The sequence below is a fragment of the Eurosta solidaginis genome, unplaced genomic scaffold (genome assembly GCF_040869045.1).
Source record: "Eurosta solidaginis isolate ZX-2024a unplaced genomic scaffold, ASM4086904v1 ctg00001039.1, whole genome shotgun sequence".
NCBI classification, from domain to species: Eukaryota; Metazoa; Arthropoda; class Insecta; order Diptera; family Tephritidae; genus Eurosta; species Eurosta solidaginis.
The window spans coordinates 256042-275432 of record NW_027136886.1 but is presented as its reverse complement, the minus strand read 5'-3'; the positions used below and the strand labels follow the sequence as shown (position 1 = coordinate 275432).

Below are 19391 nucleotides of genomic sequence, written 5' to 3'. Positions count from 1 at the left end.
CTGAAAACTTCGCTGGGTTCTTAAGCCGAGCAAGTCTCCTCCGCGAAGCTTTCTTTTTCTCCACCATGACCCTAAATATCACAATCGTTGCTTACCTAGATTACGCAAGATGCGAATGAAGAACAAAGAGTTGGAATTGGGCATGTCCGCCCAACTGGGGCTGCTTGGCTGAAAGTAAATTTTATATTAAAATGACTTTGAATAAAGAATAAAGATATTATACACTTTTTATTAAAGGAAACTTAGAAAGCGGCTTCTTCTTTTGCCTTTATTATATATAAAATGGTTGTTTTTAATATTAGAACATGAAAGCATTTTCCTTAGCACGAGCTCAAACTCCAAGTTGTTGGTTGATATGCTTGACATCACGAATTTGCAAATCCACCTCGGCAGCACTGCAAAACAAAAGCCGAAAAAGTTTACAGTAATCATATTGATAACAATAACAATGAAGTAAAATAAAAATATGAACAATCATCAGTGCCATAAAACCGTTTTTGAGGGTATTGCTGTGAGCAACTCGCTACCGGAAGTTTTCTTTGCTGTTTCGCAGTTTGAATAACTTTTAGTACGTACTGTACAACTGCAACCAAGCACAGAGTGAATAAAACATTTGCTCTCTTTAGTTTTCGTGTATGGTAGACAGGGAGAGTTCGTTGTTGTTGTTGTAGCGCTAAGGACACTCCCCGAAGGTTTAGAGTAGTGTTATTGATGTTGATGGTCCTTTGCGGGATGTAGATTTGGTACGTTCCGGCCACAAGCACCATTAAGGCACTAGCCCAACAATTTCGGGAACGATTTTGTATGACCATATGATACCTTCTAGTCCATAACGCCCTCCCACCTCCTACCATGATTAAATTGGGGTCGCCAGAGCCTCGGCTGCTAAAGAAACAGGATTCTTCACGGGCAAGTTAGGTTGACAATTGGGTTGGAGAAGCTATACATTTCGCTGGCAACCCCTTGAATCAATTTGGTATTTTAGTCGCCTCTCACAACAGGCATACCGGTAACGAGTATATTCTAATCCCCTAACTCGCTGGGGAAGACTTCGTAAGCCTTTTTGCTTATATTAAAGAGTTTGGCTCGACCTCATGTTGCTGGTAGTAGAAAGAATTTGGTCTGTCTTTGCCCTGGGCATTCAATACACGTTGTATTAACTGCTTTGTTTCCCAGTTACTTATGGCTTCCCTAGTATGTGGCTTTGTGAGTCCACAGAAGGGCTCTGGATTATTGAACGCTATCTATGAATTTTCCTGTTACTTTGTTGTTGTTGCTGTTGTTGTAGCGATAAGGACACTCCTTAAAAGTCTTAGGGAGTGTTACCGATGTTGATGGTCCTTTGCCTGATGCAGACCTGGTACGCTCCGGTAACAAGCACCATAAAGGTACTAGCCCGACCATCTCGGGAACGACCACATTAAACCTTCTGGGCCATACCACCCTCACTCCCCCTAGATCCATCAGGAGTTCGGGGTCGCCAGAGCCTCGGCTGTTAATTAAACAGGATTCGCCACGGGTAGGTGAGGTTGACAATTGAGTTGGAGAAGCTATATAATGCGCGGGTATATTCTAAGCCCCCTAAGCCTTTGGGAGGCTCCTATTACTTTCATATGCCCTGTATAGTTGTTGTTGTAGCGATAAAGACACATAGGAAGCATAGATGACTATTGGCATGAAACAGTATTAAATGTCTAGTACACACTTTTGAGAGAAAGCCCCCATGTTTTGCAATAGAGTCGAGTGCAGGCGAAGAAAGCTCTTGATGCTTTGTTTAAACTAGCATCTATATGATCATTCCACGCGAGGCTTCTGACTAGTGTAACTCCGAGGTATTTTGTTTCTATTGAAAAGGGGCTTTTGGTGCCACCCAGTGATGGTTCTGTCATGGATAGTGTTTTTTCCGGGTAAAGGCACTAGGAGAGTTGTGTTAGGATATAAGTCATCGAGTGAGTACACACCCTTGAAGGCATGCCCTAGTGACCACAATTGACTTAGTTGTCCCTCCCAGCTCAAGTTGGTATTTCACTAAGCAGTCGATATCAAATTAAAATTCGGCAACTGACTGCCCACTCCATCAACTATTCTCTAAATCATCGGAGAATATTATCTTGTTAAAACAACAACAACAGAGGAACAGAAGAGAGCACATCTACCGTATCTGCTACTACAGTTATACATTTGAACTTACATTTGCATTAGAATCTCTTTGATATTTTTCTCCTGTCGTTCGGGTAAATGGTACGTTTTCTTCTTAGCTGTCTGGTTATATTTCGAGATCTGTAGGAATATTAGAAAGTAGTTTTGGAACCCATTAGTCATAAGATTCACAACAATTACATGATAACTCTGTTTGTTGATGCCATCACGAGCCTGCAGCATAGCATTGGCCAAGTCTTTAGTCTCCCTATTAATACGTTCCACCTCTTGAGCAAATTCTTTATCAGCAACCGGATTGGTAAGAAGATGGGTATGAGCTCGACGTGCAGGAAGTTGACATCTGTCGACAAAAAAAAAAAAAACGTTTGAACACAAGTTCCACTTAATATCCACTCACTTTTTAGTTATGATCTCTTGCTTTTCGCTAATCTCCTCAAAACCTTCGGCTAAACGATGTGCAGTCTCACGTATATTTTCACGCTCTTTCTCCAAATCAGCAATTTCTCGCTCTTGTTGCTCTTTGCGTAATTTTATTGTGTTAATGCGTTTCGTAATCTCAGCACGCACCCGTTCGTGTCGTTTCAAATATTGTGTGCGTAGCACTTCAATGGATTGTGTGAGTAGTTCATACGATTCTTGTAGTGTTGGTGTACTTGCCTTATCGACAGAGATTATGGGTTGTGTAACATCACGTTTTAGCATATTCTTAATGCGATCCACAAATGATGGTTCTAACATGCGATAAATTCAGATTTGGCTTCTAATTTAGGTAAAATTTTTTCTGTTTCCTCTTTAAGTTTGACAGACTCCACTAGCTTTCGGATCAACGATGAGCTTAAGACTGATAACTTGGCCGCTGCTGAGTAGCACTAAAATACCAGAGGGCATTTGGAGTAGCAAGAATCCGAGAACCGCGTTGATGCGTTCGCTTGTATTGATTTTAGTACAAACGATGTATTCGGCATGCGAGGGTATTGCCACAGGGCTGATGTCTGCGTCGACTGTGTGGGATGGAGATAAAATTTAGGGAATTTGTAGCTCTTGTTATATTCTTAGCACGAAAAGTAACCACTATCACTTTCTGCAAAACGTTGTAGTTCGGATATGAAGTTTATGGTGATCGCATGCAATCCGGCATTGTGGTAAGCAAAGTAATGCATCTCGTTTATGTAATCACTGAAGGAAAAAACAAAAGTTAAACAATATAATGCGTAGAAAAAAATGGGTAATAATCCTAAGAGGCAAGGCATCGAAGGCACAGTTTCAGCGACAAGCAGCTTATTATATGTGGTTGTATTAACAGTGCCTCGTCCAATCAAGGAAATGCGGCCACTCCCGAATTATCGTCGAAATCCTCTAACTACAAGGAAGCTGGCCGTTTTAAAAAGTTGGTCCACAAGGATATTGCTGTTATAGGGGTTGGTCCTTTGTACCTTACAATCAAAAATATGGTTATCTGGATAAGTAAGAGTTTACCTGGTAACAATATTAGGACCGCAGTAGGGTCATAGCAACTCGTGACCCCTTGGGAAGTCCGATTTACTCTTCTGATGAATTAGGGATTTGGAATATGAGAACGGATTTGACCGGACTTGGCCTCGTTGTTGTTGGCTCCAAATTCCAACATCATGTTCCACGGCTGCTTAATATAACTACAGTGTGCGTGGAATGACTCATTCAGTCTATGTTAGATCTTCACGAAACCGCCAGTTCAATCCCGTGGTAGGAAGAGAAAAAAGGTGGAGCAGCAGTCCATGCCCCTCTCCCCTCTTTGACTGGGACACGAACGACTGTTTGACCATCGTCAATTGGAACCCCACAACACGTTCACCTAATGCCACCATAGAATATATACGATCCTTACATCGGGTGAATGCAGTTCATGCCTTACGATCATGCCACTTTCAAAGATACTCTGGTCTCCGCGAAAGAAACATGCCGACGGATGCAGTCATTGGACCATGTTGTGCTATCAAGAACGCTGGACACACCAGTGCGAACCGTGGGTAGTCTGAGTTTTTGGCCCCAGCGCTGCTACGACGTAAGCATCCAATCCTTACACTATCTAGACACGTGCTTCCCTCTCTTACCCCCAGGCGCGTTTCAAATTACTATCACTATACTTTTAAAGACTTTCTTTAAAGATTACGACAAGCAACCAAGCTTAATGCTAAAACGAGTCCCCAAAATTGAGATGGGTATGTCTGCCGAGAAGACGGTGCGTGCGAACATACATACATACCTACCATTGTTATCAAATTCCCGAGAGATTACTAAATAAGATTAATGCGCCATTTAGGGGCGAAACCGGCATAATACGGCACCCCTCCTAAGTAGAACAATACCGGAATACGCTCGAAGTTCCTTTTGTTGTTGTAACTGCGTAAACATTTCTCAAGGCTTAGTGTGGCGAATATTTGCATTCCATTTATGGAAATCAGTGCGTTACGCTCCAGTAGTATTACCATTTGACCCTAGCCCGACTGTGGCGGCAACGAAATATTTTGATTCCGCAAATGCTCTAAGCGTCTTAACCCTGAACTGAAGCAAACATTGCTAAAGAGAACATTATCAGGTGCAATATTTCAATACAGAGGATTCCTTAATTGGGAGTTTCAATGTGGCAATCACGTGACTGGTCGATTAGTACAAAAACAGACCAAGTGGAAAAAAAACTTTAGGATATGCAACCTCCTCGCAGGGCTAAATAAGTTATATGTATCTAACCCAGCCAAACACAACGGAAAGGTATACATTGAATTTGGCGAAAGTCATGTCGAATTCTTCGGCGGCTACAAAAGGTTTGATAACTCATGTACCATTTACTTCTGGTGCTTCTGATAAGAGGAACTTCAAGCCTCAAAAAAATCAAATAAATAAGGCAGTACCCTATGACGTCCGATAATTAAAAATTGGCTTTGCACTTTTTGAATGCTTTCAACTTATCCTAACTCACGGAGGAACATTTAATTAACCTATGGTGTATTGTTCCTGAACATTAAGGGATGGAATCAAACGGGTGATTATAGTAGATATAACTTGTTATCTGGCTTACCGGATATTCCGCAGGAGCCTTGGCTTTAAAGCTTATTGACATATTTAAAGTTTTTAACACACCGTTTCAATTGTATCGGGTAATTGTATATCCTTCGATTTTGGATCGTCATTCGGCAAACCTAACTCCAAAACATGAACTGTGAACTCGGATGGATGGATGACCAAGCTGCCGTACACTTCATTATAGGACTGCAAGGAAATGAAAGAAATATTATATGTCGAGGATCAGAACATAGTCTGCGCTTTATTACTTACCTCTTCTACCTCCTCAGCCTCGAGGAAGAGTGTGTGATGTAAATTACCATTCGATTCGGAAATGATTAGAGTAGGTGGTAATGATGGAATGATTAAAATAGCGCAAGAATCCAAACCATACTTATTGTCGCTTTCTGGTGTAATTGTAAGCGGACCTTGTAGGGGTGGTCTGAAGTCAAACAATAAAGGAAGTAAATATTGAAACAACTTACTTGTAACTATCAAGTCCAGCCATTAGGACATATATATTGCCATTCTCCCGCAATACAACGTTCTGAATTTTTCTAAAATAAAATTTTTATTTCTTTTGCTATAACAACTTTGACTCAGTTCAACTAAACTCTCTGTGGTTGTATCATTTAAAGTTTTATTGTATTACGATTGTTATTCAGCGCATCTTTTGTACTCTTGTTGTTTATTGTTGTTGTAGAAGAAGAGTTCAATACGCATTCGTCTTTCAAAGATACCGTCGGTGCTATGTCAAAATCAACCGACATCTCGCCAAGGAAGAATGGTGTTGGAAATGAGCTGTTGAAGCTGCAGTCGGATTTAATCCGTACTGGACCCACTTCCAAACATGACGTAAAGTGGAGTTGTCGTAAACGCTGTAAATCAAAGCGAAACATTTGAAAATTATTAAAAAACTTTTATTAGACTTTAAAAATTAACGAAATCAAAAAGCGAGCATCCGCACAAATGGTCGATCTCTGTTTAAGAACGACTCTGGCTAGAATTTCCCCTTTTAATAGCCTGGCTCTTCAGGAAAACTCTAGTGACGACCTTGCTTGTAAACGCTTTCTACAACAGAATCCGTCTAGATTTTTTGATAAAATTGTTCCACCAACATTTTCCGCATAAGGATCAAGTCGTCTAGCTACTAAACCATGCGGCAAAAACCAACCAGATTGAAGATACCTCCGAGGAACTTAAAAAGTCGACTCCGTACGCACTGCGAAGAAATGTGGCACTCAAAAAGTCAGCCGTACGAAGAAAAAGAGCACAGAAGGGAGCCCAGAGACATCCACTAAAAGTCGGCAAATAAGTATGTCAACAATTGCTCTGTGAACTCCGTTCTCAAAGGCAAATAGCCTTTCGGATGTTCCACCTAACTCAGCTTTTGATGAGCTTATGCTGGGCCGTGAGGTGTCCGCCTATCGCCCAGCTTTCCTAACGTTTCTTGCATTATTCTACTTATCACCTTGGGACACACACCAGATATACCATTACTAGTCATTCGTAATCAGTATAAACATGCACTTAGCTATACCTGTTAAGTTGACTTATTACTTATGCTTTACGTAATACAAATCCAGTACAATTACACTGAAAGACACTGCTTCATGGAGAACTGCTTCACGGATGCAGTCTAACCTCACTAGGTCCTGACCAGTTCAAGGAAGGGCCTTAAATACCAAGAGCGTGGGAATCATTTGATGTATATTCGAAAAAAATTCCGCCATATCTTATCGAATTTTGTTTGCATACAGACCAGTTTCACCATTGTGCCATCTTCACTGTTATTTTTCGTTCTCAAACTTCAACTTCTCAACCTGTCAGAGTTTCGATAAGCAAAATGAAGCATAGAGAAAAGCAATTATCGTCCCTTCTATGCCAAGAAACACAGCAAAGATTATCTCTTTGCTCTCAATCGATACCTACACATCGCGACCACTTCATGTAGCGAACTCTGAGGAGCGCAGCCCTTGAGATAAGGCTACCTAACATATTCTAATTACATGTGAGTATCTAAGTGCTCTTCATCATTATCATCATTAATGAGCGATTAACCTATCCTATCCAAATTTCGCGATAACTGGCGACAATAGGGAGTATTAAGGCATCAGGCGACGCCAAGTCTTCCTCCACCTGCCTCTCACAACTCAGTGGAGGTCTTCCCCTTCCTCTGCTTCAAAGTGTCGACTGAAATACTTTCTTGGTCTTCGTCCATTCGCATAGCATGAACTAGCCAGCGAAGCCTTTTGGCTTTTATTCGCTGCACTATCGTCAAAGGCGGCCACCGTGGTGTGATGGTAGCGTGCTCCGCCTACCACACCGTATGCCCTGGGTTCACACCCCGGGCAAAGCAACATCAAAATTTTAGAAATACGGTTTTTCAATTAGAAGAAAATTTTTCTAAGCGGGGTCGCACCTCGGCAGTGTTTGGCAATCGCTCCGAGTGTATTTCTGCCATGAAAAGCTCTCAGTGAAACCTCATCTGCCTTGCAGATGAAGTTCGGAGTCGGCATACAACATGTAGGTCCCTTTCTGCCAATTTGTAGGGAAAATCAAGAGGAGCACGACGCAAATTGGAAGAGAAGCTCGCCTTATATCTCTCCGGAGGTTATCGCGCCTTACATTTATTTATTTTTTTTACTATCGTCACATTCGCGATAAGCTAATACAGCTCATCGTTATAACTCTTTCGATACTCGCCGTCGGCATTATGGGCAGGACCATAAATCGTCTGGAGAAATTTTCTCTCGAACACTTCAAGATCCATTTAATCTTCTCTAGACATCGTCTATGATTCTAAGCCATACATCAGTACAAGTATGATGACCGACTTGTAAAGCTTGATTTTTGTGCGTCGAGAGAGGACTTCTCTTTTCAATTGCCTACTCAGTCCAAAAAAGCACTTTTTCAGTCTCGAATGTATATCCGTTGCCTTTTTGTCGCTATTACTTTATTCAACATCTTCGAGCGCGCCTATAATTCCACACAATTAGGATAAAAAAGCATATATAATAAGTATGTACCTAAATGGCGAATAAAGGAACAGCAACAAAAAAGCAACACAAAAGCAACATATGGCTGAGTGGATAAAGGCATCTGCCTTTACACTAGTATAAATTATGATTGTTGGAGATTTCGAGTTCAATACTCAGCTCCCGAAAAGCTAGCTGCTAAAGAAATGGAATTCAGAAACATGACCTAGTAACCACATGTAAGTTTTCTCCTCATTTACCGCAAGGCCCACTTGTTTTGCTTCTTTATCTAATCCCGAGAAGAAGGGACTCACTGCGCGCTTGTTCAGGCTAAGTATTTTTCATGCTTCATAAATTTCGAATGTCCTATTGTTATCTACTTCTAACTTATATTTTTTTTAAAAAAAAATAAAAATCTTAAAAACACTAACACTGCAGCTAATCACAGTGCAACCAACTTAACAATAAATTAGATGCTTGGATTAAAAAATAAAATTACAATACCATTTTTTATCCATAGCAACACTTACCGTATTGTATTGTCCGAGAGTAAAACCAGCAAATGTGAGTCCGTAGGCGAAAATGGATGCCAGCGTAACTGACGCAATTCCAGGTGTGGATGCTGCTAGAATCTAAATTTATGGCGCTATAAAGAGACAAGACGAAAAAAAAACAACAACAATTAAATTAGACAAAGAAAAAACTAAGAGGAAAAAAGACAACGCTAAAGAGTATAAACACTGTAAACATAATACGCTCAAGATTTAAGTAGTTAAAATATAAATATTTATTTCATTAGGCACATCTTGAATAAAGGGCAAGAGGGCGTAGAGCCAGACAGAGGGATGACAAAGAGGGGAGACCAAGGAAGCATACGCTCCGCTAGCTACTTGTATATGTTTGTAACTAAATTATATAATTTAGTTGGCTTAGTGCGGTTTAAAATGTTACCAAATAAATTCACTTAGAAAAGCCGTTTTCTGAGCCACCAAAAACAGAAACAACAGCGCCTGCATCTTGCTGCAATTTATATATTGCACATGTGTGTGTTTAACATAAAATATGTAATTTAGGAATGCAAAAGCAAAAAATGGTGTACGTAAAGAAAACTAATGTTATTTTTGTTTGTCCACTTTAAATAGATAAATATTAACTAGAGCTCGCCCCAGGGCTGAAGTTAAACCAAAACAGACGTAACTGAGAAAATTTTCGTCGACTTCCTATTGGTAACAACAGCTACTCGCTGTAATGTTTTATTATCGGTTTACTATCGCTCGTTATCGATGGGTTGCAAATGTGTTAACGATTTCAGATTGACATTTTTTTCATTTCAAACGTCATAAGTCGTCGTTAACATATCGATAACAAGTTGCTAGTACTTAAATAAGAAATCTACAAGTTTTGAGCTTTTTATAGCAGATCGGCCATTTTTAATAAACAATTTCAACTTTTCGATCAACATTCGATTACTTTTTGACACGTATCGATAACTTTACGATAAATAATCGATAATTTTTCGATAAAAAATTTATAAATTTTTAAAAATAAATCGACAACTTTTCAAATCGGTCCGCCAGATTACGTTGAAGAGTACCAGCTTCGTAGGAATCGGGAAGGACTTCTCCGAGCCATTCCAAGCTGGAGAGGATAATTTTAGCAGCAGAACTAAACCGTGATGGCACATTATTTTATAAGAGCGTACAATAACTGGCGTATGCTGATGATATTGATAGTATTGGCCTTAAAAAACGCGCCGTGAGTTCTGCTTTCTCCGGATTAGAAAAAGAGGCAAAAAACAGATCTTGCGGTAGATGAGAGCAAAACGAAGTACCAAGAAAAATGGGCACATTCGCGCCTTGGCAGCCACTTCCACTGTGGATATAAAATCAAGACTGTGAAGGACTTCGTCTCTCTGGGAACCAGCATCAACAGCAAAAATAATGTCGGGGTCAGAAATCAAACGGAAAATAATTCTTACCAACAAGTGCTCTTCTGACTGACTTGGCCATTGAAAAGTAAAGTCTTCTCTCGAAGAACAAGAATCACACTCTGCAGCTATTTCATCATACATGTATGTATGGCTCAGAATCATGAATGGTGTCGAGAGAAGATGAGGGGGCTCTTGGAGTGTTCGAGAGAAAAGTTATCCGGCCCTGTCCGTGATGCCGACGGCGAATATCGAAGGAGGAATAATTAGCAGCTGTACAAACAGAGCTGCCGTGACTAGTTACGAAACGCCCAAAATCACTAAGGCTGTGAAGCGCCAATTAATGATGACGAATAGATTCCTTTATAGCATGAGTAAAGATGTTTACCCTTCAATAATTAATAAACGTAATTAAGGTTATGTGGCAACCTTTTCCTCTTCATCGCAGTCATAATTTTTTGCTTTCTCTTTTCTCTGTTCACAGTTCGCTATTACAGTTCTGGATTGTTTTCGTTTGTCCGAGCCTGGAGTCCTTTTCTTGGTGTCTGATTCGCTCAGACCTCAAATCTTTTCGGAAGTTATCGCGCTTTGCATTTATTTTATTTATACATAGCTCTCATATCAACTCCGCCGTGTACATACGCATAACAACTTACATTAGGAACTACGCGCAACTTGCTGAGCTCACCCACAACATAAGCGAAAATGTTTTCACATTAAAAAATCACAGGAGACTTACTTAATAAGTTAATTTACCTGAAAAAGCAAGGGATGGGTTAAGAAAACAACGAGTAAGTACCATCCAGTACTACTTGCTGACTTTAGCATACATATGAAGACTTTGCATACATATTAAGAGTTTCGTAAGTACATACTCATATACACCACAACTTTGATAAACTCAATTTATGTGCGTAAATTGTCATAATCCAAAGCAGAAGTAATTCAGGCCTAGCACTCCTATACGAATACATACATACATAGTTCCGTATGATTAAGAGCATTTCAAGCAATGCTTAAATGGGTTATCTGTCGGTTTGTTGTCGCCTGCAATTCCCAAGATGCCTATATATAGATCATGTATGATTTTTATTCGGATTACAAAAGATGTTAAATTATGCATGAAACGCGTTAAAAAAAATGCAGTTTACATAATCACGTACCAACTCGCATATTCACATATCATCTTGTACGTTCAAGTTTTGTTTGTTTTATTAAGTTCTTAGTTACAGCGTTTGCTCGGGTACTGATAAGCGTAATAGACCAGCAACTCATATAAGAAGATGGTTAGGAATGGATAGGATTTACATATGTATTTGTCTCACAATTTGTTGCTTTTGGAAAAATATAAGACTGCCTTTTTTTCTTTTTGGCACTTACTGAATATTCAAAACAGAGGACTGTAGACACATGATGGGTATTCTGACTGGACACTGACTTCTGGTGTTACATGCTTTTAGATTAGGCTTGGTCAGTGATAGCAGATGTGGAAAGTGCGGGTTGGAGGAGGAAACGACCGAGCACGTTTTGTGCTCGTGCCCTGGTTAAGACTCCAGCTATTAGGAGTGATACAGCTGTCAGATCTAGAAGCAGGAAGTGGATTGAGTCCTAGAAAGCTTCTAGTATTTGCCAGGAGGACGGAGTTATTTTACAGCATAGGTCCTAGTTTTTGATAGGGTTTTTCAGGTTGGTCGCTAAAAACAAACTTTTGGTAACACTACGGACTCGTTCAGTCTATGTGAGGTCCTCATGGACCGGCCAATTCAACCTAACCTAACCTACTGAAAATACAAAATTTGGAGTAATGAACCTCCGAGAAGATTAAGGCCACTTATTTTAATATTTCCTACAAGTTAGTTTATGCGGGTACGTACAGCATCTGTAAAAACAGAGTAGTTCCCGCTGAGAGGTCATCATTCACAGGTAACTTTTGGTTGGATCAGTTTATTCTGTGTTGATCGGCGATCGATAAAATCACTATTTTCTACTGCAGGTTCACTAGTTGCGAGCAGGTTCGCCGTAGTTCCCCGATTCATCGATTTTGTTAGCAAAGACACATTCATAGACTCAGCATTCATGCTTTTCATCCGGCTCTGCAATTTGTGATCAAATTTCCAACGGCGATAATGGGAGCGGGTATTTTCATAGATGAGCTGACACGGTATGTCTGCTGGAATGGGCGATCGAAAAGGAAGGGTTAAGAAGTATAGGAATGAAAATCTCCTCAAGGGAAGGAAATATATAAATAGAAAGAGTGTAATACTTGGCCTTAAGGTCAAAATGATTGGCATCGAAAACTGGCGTTTCCGTTATGTCACACAAGTGATTTGAAGTCGATAAAGCAGTGTGTGGTCAAAACTCAAGCTAGCTTTGTGTGGTCATTTATTTCACAATCCTTTTTAATATTTCCTGTTCACACGCTGTGATATTGTTAATCGATGTGACGCCAGACGGCAAACGAAAATAAATTGCCAGTATCGTTTTCACTTATTGGTCAATTGAATTCTCACTTTGTTGTCAAACGCGTTTGACGTTGTATGACAAGCCGTTTTCAATGACATGACCAACTTTGCGTCCAAGTTTTACCTAGTGGCAACCAAACATGGGAAGATAAAAGATAGGCAACCATTAAGTATAAAGCCAAACCTACAAGGAAGGCAGATGAAGAGGTGGACGGAGATATGGAGATCAGTAAAGGGAGTGAGGTCTAGCTTGGATTGTTTTGTTAGGCTTTTCGCCTAATCGATTAACCTCTTACTTTCGACCATTAGGCTAATCGTTCAATTTCGAATATTTGGAATACTATACGGAATGCACCAAATATTGGGGTTATCGATTTCGTCGTCTTCCTAGCTGCCTAGCAATCAGAAGTGCCCCCTTCACGCACAGTCTGTACGTCAGTTACCAGGTCACCATTACCAAATCTATTCGGTTTTGAAACCTTCCGTCATCTGCGGGCTTTTGGTAAGCTATACGGATATTATTTTAATCAGCCAGCATCTGCAGACTATCTAACACACGCCGTTCTGTTCCACATTTGTCTTCTGAGTAAGCGTCTTACTTTCTAAACTACACAATAACGCTCCAATAAACCGGGCGTAGGCAGCGTCTTTTTTTTCCACCGCAACCCGATGTTTTTCATCATACCAGAGGTTTGAGATCGCGGGCTCGCTGGAAGAGAGATAGAAATGTGCTCCTACTGCTCCCAGCGTTAAATATCTAGTAAGCAGATGTAAGAGCCAAAGTATTAGTTAGCCGTCTGTTTTGAGAGCAGTCTTACGAACGCCAACTATCCTTGTCCCTGGTCCCTGCAATTTTTTTTTTTTTTTTTTTTGCTGAATAGTGCTGTTTTTCCACTCGCTGAAGTCTCAGCTTGATCGTTGCGAGAACTGACTTCGCAAGTCGGTGTTTTTCATTAAAGTTAAATTAAGATTGTTACACATTTATTGTGTTCTTTTCTGGAAAAAATGTTACCCTCATGTTGCACTATTAAATTCTAACTTTTGAACTGGGTCACCTGGAGCTATGTATAATTACTCTATTTGTAGGTAATGAGAACCGTTTTCTTATCTATTGGAACACATTTTGTGAAAGGAATACACAAACTCACGAGAGAGCTGAGAAAATCGTTAGGGTGACATTATTTTCAGAAAAGATAACGCCATAGGACATTTCTCTAGATACAATGCAACACTAAGACTAAGTTTATGATCGAGCGTAATCGCATCGCGCGATGCGACGAGAAACGCTCCATCGCTTGTTAGATTTTCGCTAGCGTTATCGCTGGCGATTAAGAGTTTATAGTAGAGCGAAATCGCAAGCGATCGAATGTTCAACAATAGCCGTGTTTTTTAACACGCGTATATCCGTTTACGCTTAAACTTTATATTGACTGCTAAGCTACAAACTATAAATACACCTCTGAAATTGCTACGCATAAATTTTTTCCTACTAAATTTCAATACGCATTATACTAAAATGTAACTGAAATATGTGTCTTTGTTTCACCCTCTACACTAATTCTATGTATTCTATGTGTGTCCACAATTCATCGCAACCGATTCAGCTATATGTTATACCCTATGGCCATCAGAGCGTTGCGTCTCCGCTTTTCGGTACACCCTGTTGCAGTAGCTAGTTGTTTAACCACAGCCGCTAGATGGGTCTCCTAAGCATTATCTAAGCGAAGATAGGCGTTTTTTAACACGCGCAAACGAAACGTATACGCGCGTGTTAAAAAACACGACTAATATAACTCAACATCTTTTTATTCACCTTGTGGCAGTGTAGAGAAAGCAACATGCGTACATTAACTCGTAAATTTTATTATTAGAAAATAGCTATTTGTTACGAAAAAAATATTTAAAAAGTATACATGAGAAAAAAAAAAAATCAAGTGCATCCAATCGCAATTGTGGTAATCTGCATGACGCAAATTCCACAAACACTGCTTGTCACATACCTTTTCAATAAAAACATCCATATTGTTTCGCTAATTTCGCTCAACTAAATCAAAATATTTTGGTTGCAAATTTTCGTCGCTTTTGTCGCTTGTAATCGCTCAATTCGCTTTACGCTAAATCGCTTTGTCATAAACATCTCCATGTGCACTAATATAATTTATCGCTAACAGCGATTCCCGTCGCATCTCGCGATGCGATTTCGCTCGATCATAAACTTAGCCTAATGCTTATGCCCAGCACTTGTTCACACTCTAAAATATTACTCATACGACATGTACAACAATTTATTAGAGAGAATTTGAAGTCAAAACCTATCAACTCAATAACGCAATTCATACTTTAAATTTATACAATAAGCCTTTGAAAATATTTTAACAAAGGATATAAAATATTTTATTTCTTTTCATAGCTAATTCACGACAGTTTGTTGCTAAAAACAAGCCTTGCAATAATTTGCATATTTAATGATGGCTCCACCCATTAATGGCCAGAAGCAGAAAACCATTTTTAGGCAAATGGATACATCTTCATTGGACATGTGACAAATGTGGACATACATACAAATGAGCATATGTGTATGTATTTAAATAAGAAAAAAAAAGACTCATAAGCCAACGTAAGTGCAACATCATACCAAACTCAAGGATATGCGCGAAAAAATGTCAAATAAATGTAAGAGGCGGTATTAAATATGTATGTATGCATTCGAATACGAATAAAATAGAGATAATGTAAGGCAAAACCGAAAATAAGAAAAATTAATGCGAAAAAATTACAAAAAACAAAGAAAAGAAAAATAACTTTTGACCAAAACAAAAAACAAAATGGGAGGATGCAACTGATATTTTTAAATGGTATTTTTAAGCGAGCGCTGTTATAGATAGAGAGAGCCACAGGGTATACGGAACGGTCACGAAGGAGTGGGCGTTAAACATACACACACACACATCAAAATACACACACACCCACACAAAAACACACACTCATGCAACATACCCTGCAAAAAATAGTGCGAATTATCCCTAAAGAGAGCGGACTCCGATTGATATCTTTTGTCTACATTGGGGCATAATTGATCCCCTCTAGTCACTTTTGGGTACATTTGAGGCTAGTCAGGTTGAAATCTGTGTAGCCCATTTTAAGAATCATACAATAAAGTGGCAACGAAGTGAGTTACTAAAATAGAATATAGGTTCTTGATTCGAATTGTTTAAGAACAAGTAAGGACGGGACTGTCGTCGGCTGCGCCGAAGACTTCATACCTTTCATGACTGCGGCTGAGCAATAATCTTATCCCATTCGTAATATACAAATAATAGGGTGTATAAGATATAAAATATATGGTGAACAGATGTACATACCTAAGCAATTTTTAAGATAAATTTTAATATATAAAAAACACGTGTCACAGGTTTGAGGCCAATGGACTCCTAAACTAATTAACCGATTTTGTATTTGTTTTGCACCCCGTGTGTAATTTGATCTAACTTGAAATATAGGATAGGTTATATCTCAGAGGGGGATTCTGAGGGCGCCCGCGATTTAGAGGTACTATGGCATTTTTTTTAATACAGGAGAGTCTTTAGTTGTTCCATGTGCAATTTTTAAGCCGAATTTCAAAAGCAACGAAAATCAGCATTTCGTTTTAATATTATAGTGTGAAAAATAAAAATCTATATATATATAAAGAAAGGCCAAAATGTGTGTTAGTTGGTCGCCGGTGTTTGAAGAGATGCGTCGGTCGATTTTGTTCAAATTTTCACAAAAGGTACGTAAACCTCACGCGGTGGTTACTACAGGTACAGGGTCTCCAGATATAGGCCAAAACGTGGGCCAGTGAATGAGAGTTTTTATACAATATGGATATCAAATGAAAGCTGTTGCTGAGTGCTTTAGTAAAGAGTAATATATTATACAGAGACGGACTGGGACTGACACTCGGATTGGGACTGGGACTGGAACTGGAATAAAATACGTACCACCCTCTGGGTCAGGCAATAAGGGATGCAGAAGAATGAGAAGGAATTGAGAGAAGAGAAAAGGAGAAGCAGATTGAGAAAGGGATAGAATGAGACGAAGATGGAGATAAAAAAAAAGATAAATGAAGCGAAAAATACGGAGGGAGGAGTGAATAAAAGGATTAGGAAAAAGTGAAGAGGGGGGAGGGCAGAGTCAGACGGAAAGAGCTTATTAAAATGTATGTAGATAGGCCAAATTTAGGGCAGGACAACGTCTGCCGGGCCTTCTAGTATAAAAAATAAAAAAGGGCAGGTAGTTTCTTTTCCCATTTTTGTGGTCTGCATGAAATAGATATGACCTTGAATCACTTATCTTAACAATATATAACGTAAAAGTAAGTATTTGATGAAATTTGAAGCTTCTTAAAAACGGTGCAAAAATGACAGTTTATATAGGGTATATAATATATATACGACCGATCTCTTTGATTTTTTCAGACAAAAATATATGCCATATACGTAAACATTTGCTGGAATTTGAAGCTTCTAGCTGTTCAAATAGTTTAGAAATTGCGAAAAGTTTCTTATCTCAACAATCGATTGTAGGAGACACATGATATATATACAACCGATCTCTTCGAATTTTTCAGACAACAATATTTGCAATATACGAAAGCATATCGTGAAGTTTGAGGCTTCAATCTTTGAATTGAGGAAGATATGACAAAAATCCTATTTTTTGAAAATATGAATAGTGGTCCGATCCCGCCTGTTCCGACAAATGTCTAATCCGACACCCGCACACCAAATTTTATCAAGATATCTCAAAAATTGAGGGAGTAGTGTGCATACAAATAGACAGACGAACATGGCTTAATCAACTCAGCTCTTCGTCCTAATCATTTCGGTATACTTATTGGTGGGTCTATCTATTTTCCTTTAAGGACTTGAGATTCGTGACGAAGTTAATATATAATTTAATTTTCATGAAAGTTATAAAAAATACGGAGCCCTATACCGAACCTAAACGACTTGGACCACATGTTCCAGTATCGTCGATCCATATCTCTCACAATGAGTTGGCGACTTAATAATTTTTTTACATATGTAGGTATATCTAACAATTTTTCGCAAGTTTAAATATTGCGTTTAAAATGTACATAACCTCGTATCATACGCAAACTAACACTTTTTCATGAGAAAAGAGATAAGTCTTCATTCACTCCCAAATGGGTACAAAGGGCATTGGTTCTATAGTTCCCTTTCGGGTATAAATGGGTACAATTAGTCTATTCATAACACATGCTCAAATAAAAGGGAATAGTTCAACGCATACAAAGAGATCAAAACTTGCATTAGTCACATACTCCTTTGCGAGTCATCCCAGACTAAACGCATTTTTGCAGGGTATTTAGCGCAACAAATCTTTGGTAATGACACCCAGTTGGCTCACACACACAGCCACACTCTTTTCGAAGCGCGTTTATGCTAAGCAGCCATCAGCGCACACACAACCATTTTTATTTTGTACACATTTTTTTCTTATAGCAAAAATAAACGAAACTTTTCAAGCATTATTTTTTCGTCTTCACTGCTATTCACCCCTTCAAGCAAAGTGCAAGATAAAAAACAAGAAAACAGTTTCAGCTGCGGTTCTAAATGCTGAGCTAAAGAATGACAGAAGCGCGGTTGCTGCTCATTATGCGCATTTGCCGCAGGACATGTGTGCGTATCAACGTGTCTTAGTATGTGTGTGCTTATGTGTGTGAGTGCACAAAAACGGACGTTGGCCTTTTATTTCAGCTAATAATTTTAATTTTATTTAAAATTATGTTCCGCTGCCATAAATGCACTAGCATTTTTAGATAAAAATAATGAATGCTCAAATAAGACAAAAAAATAGAAATCCCTTTGGTTGAGAAAATGTGAAAAAACGTGTGTTCATTTCTGTACATGTGAATGTATTTCAAAGTGCATTAAACATATTAATAAAACATGTTTCTAACTTGAAAAGGACATTTTTGTCAGCTTCTGCCATTTAGCTTGAAATTGAGATACCGTAAAAAGCATTAAATTACATCAAACATTTATTTCAAAGCGTAAATATTGCTCTTAAAATGTTAGCAATATATTTTAGAAAATATTTTTGCTGAAAAATTGTGAGGAAAAAGGCGTGAGTAGCAAGTACTCGTCATGTTTGATGGCTGTGTATGTATCTCTATCAAGGCCTTTTTCGGGATTTCAGGGATCTGAAAGTTCAATCCCGGGATTCCGAGATTGTCCTTGTATAGACTTCCTTATGGATTTTGAAAAAAACTGATCTGAAAGTCCAATCACGAGATTGTCCCGACTTTAGCCTGTATAGATTTCTATATGTTTTTTGACAAATTTTTTTTGTACAATTTTAAATAAAATTATCCGCTGAACATAAAATCAGCTGTTTTTATCCTAACAGCTGTTTTATCCTACAACCGTGAATAGCAAGTACTCGTCATGTTTTGCGTCTGTGCATGTCTGTACTATGAATGACTTTTACGGGATTTTATAAAAAAAAAAAAATAAATGTAAGGCCGAGCTTTTCTTCCAATTTGCGTCGTGCTCCTCTTCATTTTCCCTACAAATTGGCCGGACGGGACCTACATGTTTTATGCCGACTCCTAACGGCATCTGCAAGGCAGATGAGTTTTTACTGAGAGCTTTTCATGGCAGAAATACACTCGAAGCGCTTTCCAAACACTGCCGAGGGGCGACCCCGCTTAGAAAAATTTTCTTCTAATTGAAAAATCTTATTTCTAAAATTTTGATGTGCTTTGCCCGGGGTGTGAACCCAGGGCATACGGTGCGGTAGGCGGAGTACGCTACCATC

At 39.0% G+C, this 19391-nt stretch overlaps 1 pseudogene; it reads right to left on the bottom strand.

Annotated features, from left to right (window-relative positions):
• Positions 1 to 258: 258 nt before the first annotated feature.
• LOC137235653 (nuclear pore complex protein Nup88-like) overlaps positions 259 to 19391 on the bottom strand; it is a 185091-nt pseudogene continuing 165958 nt past the window's right edge.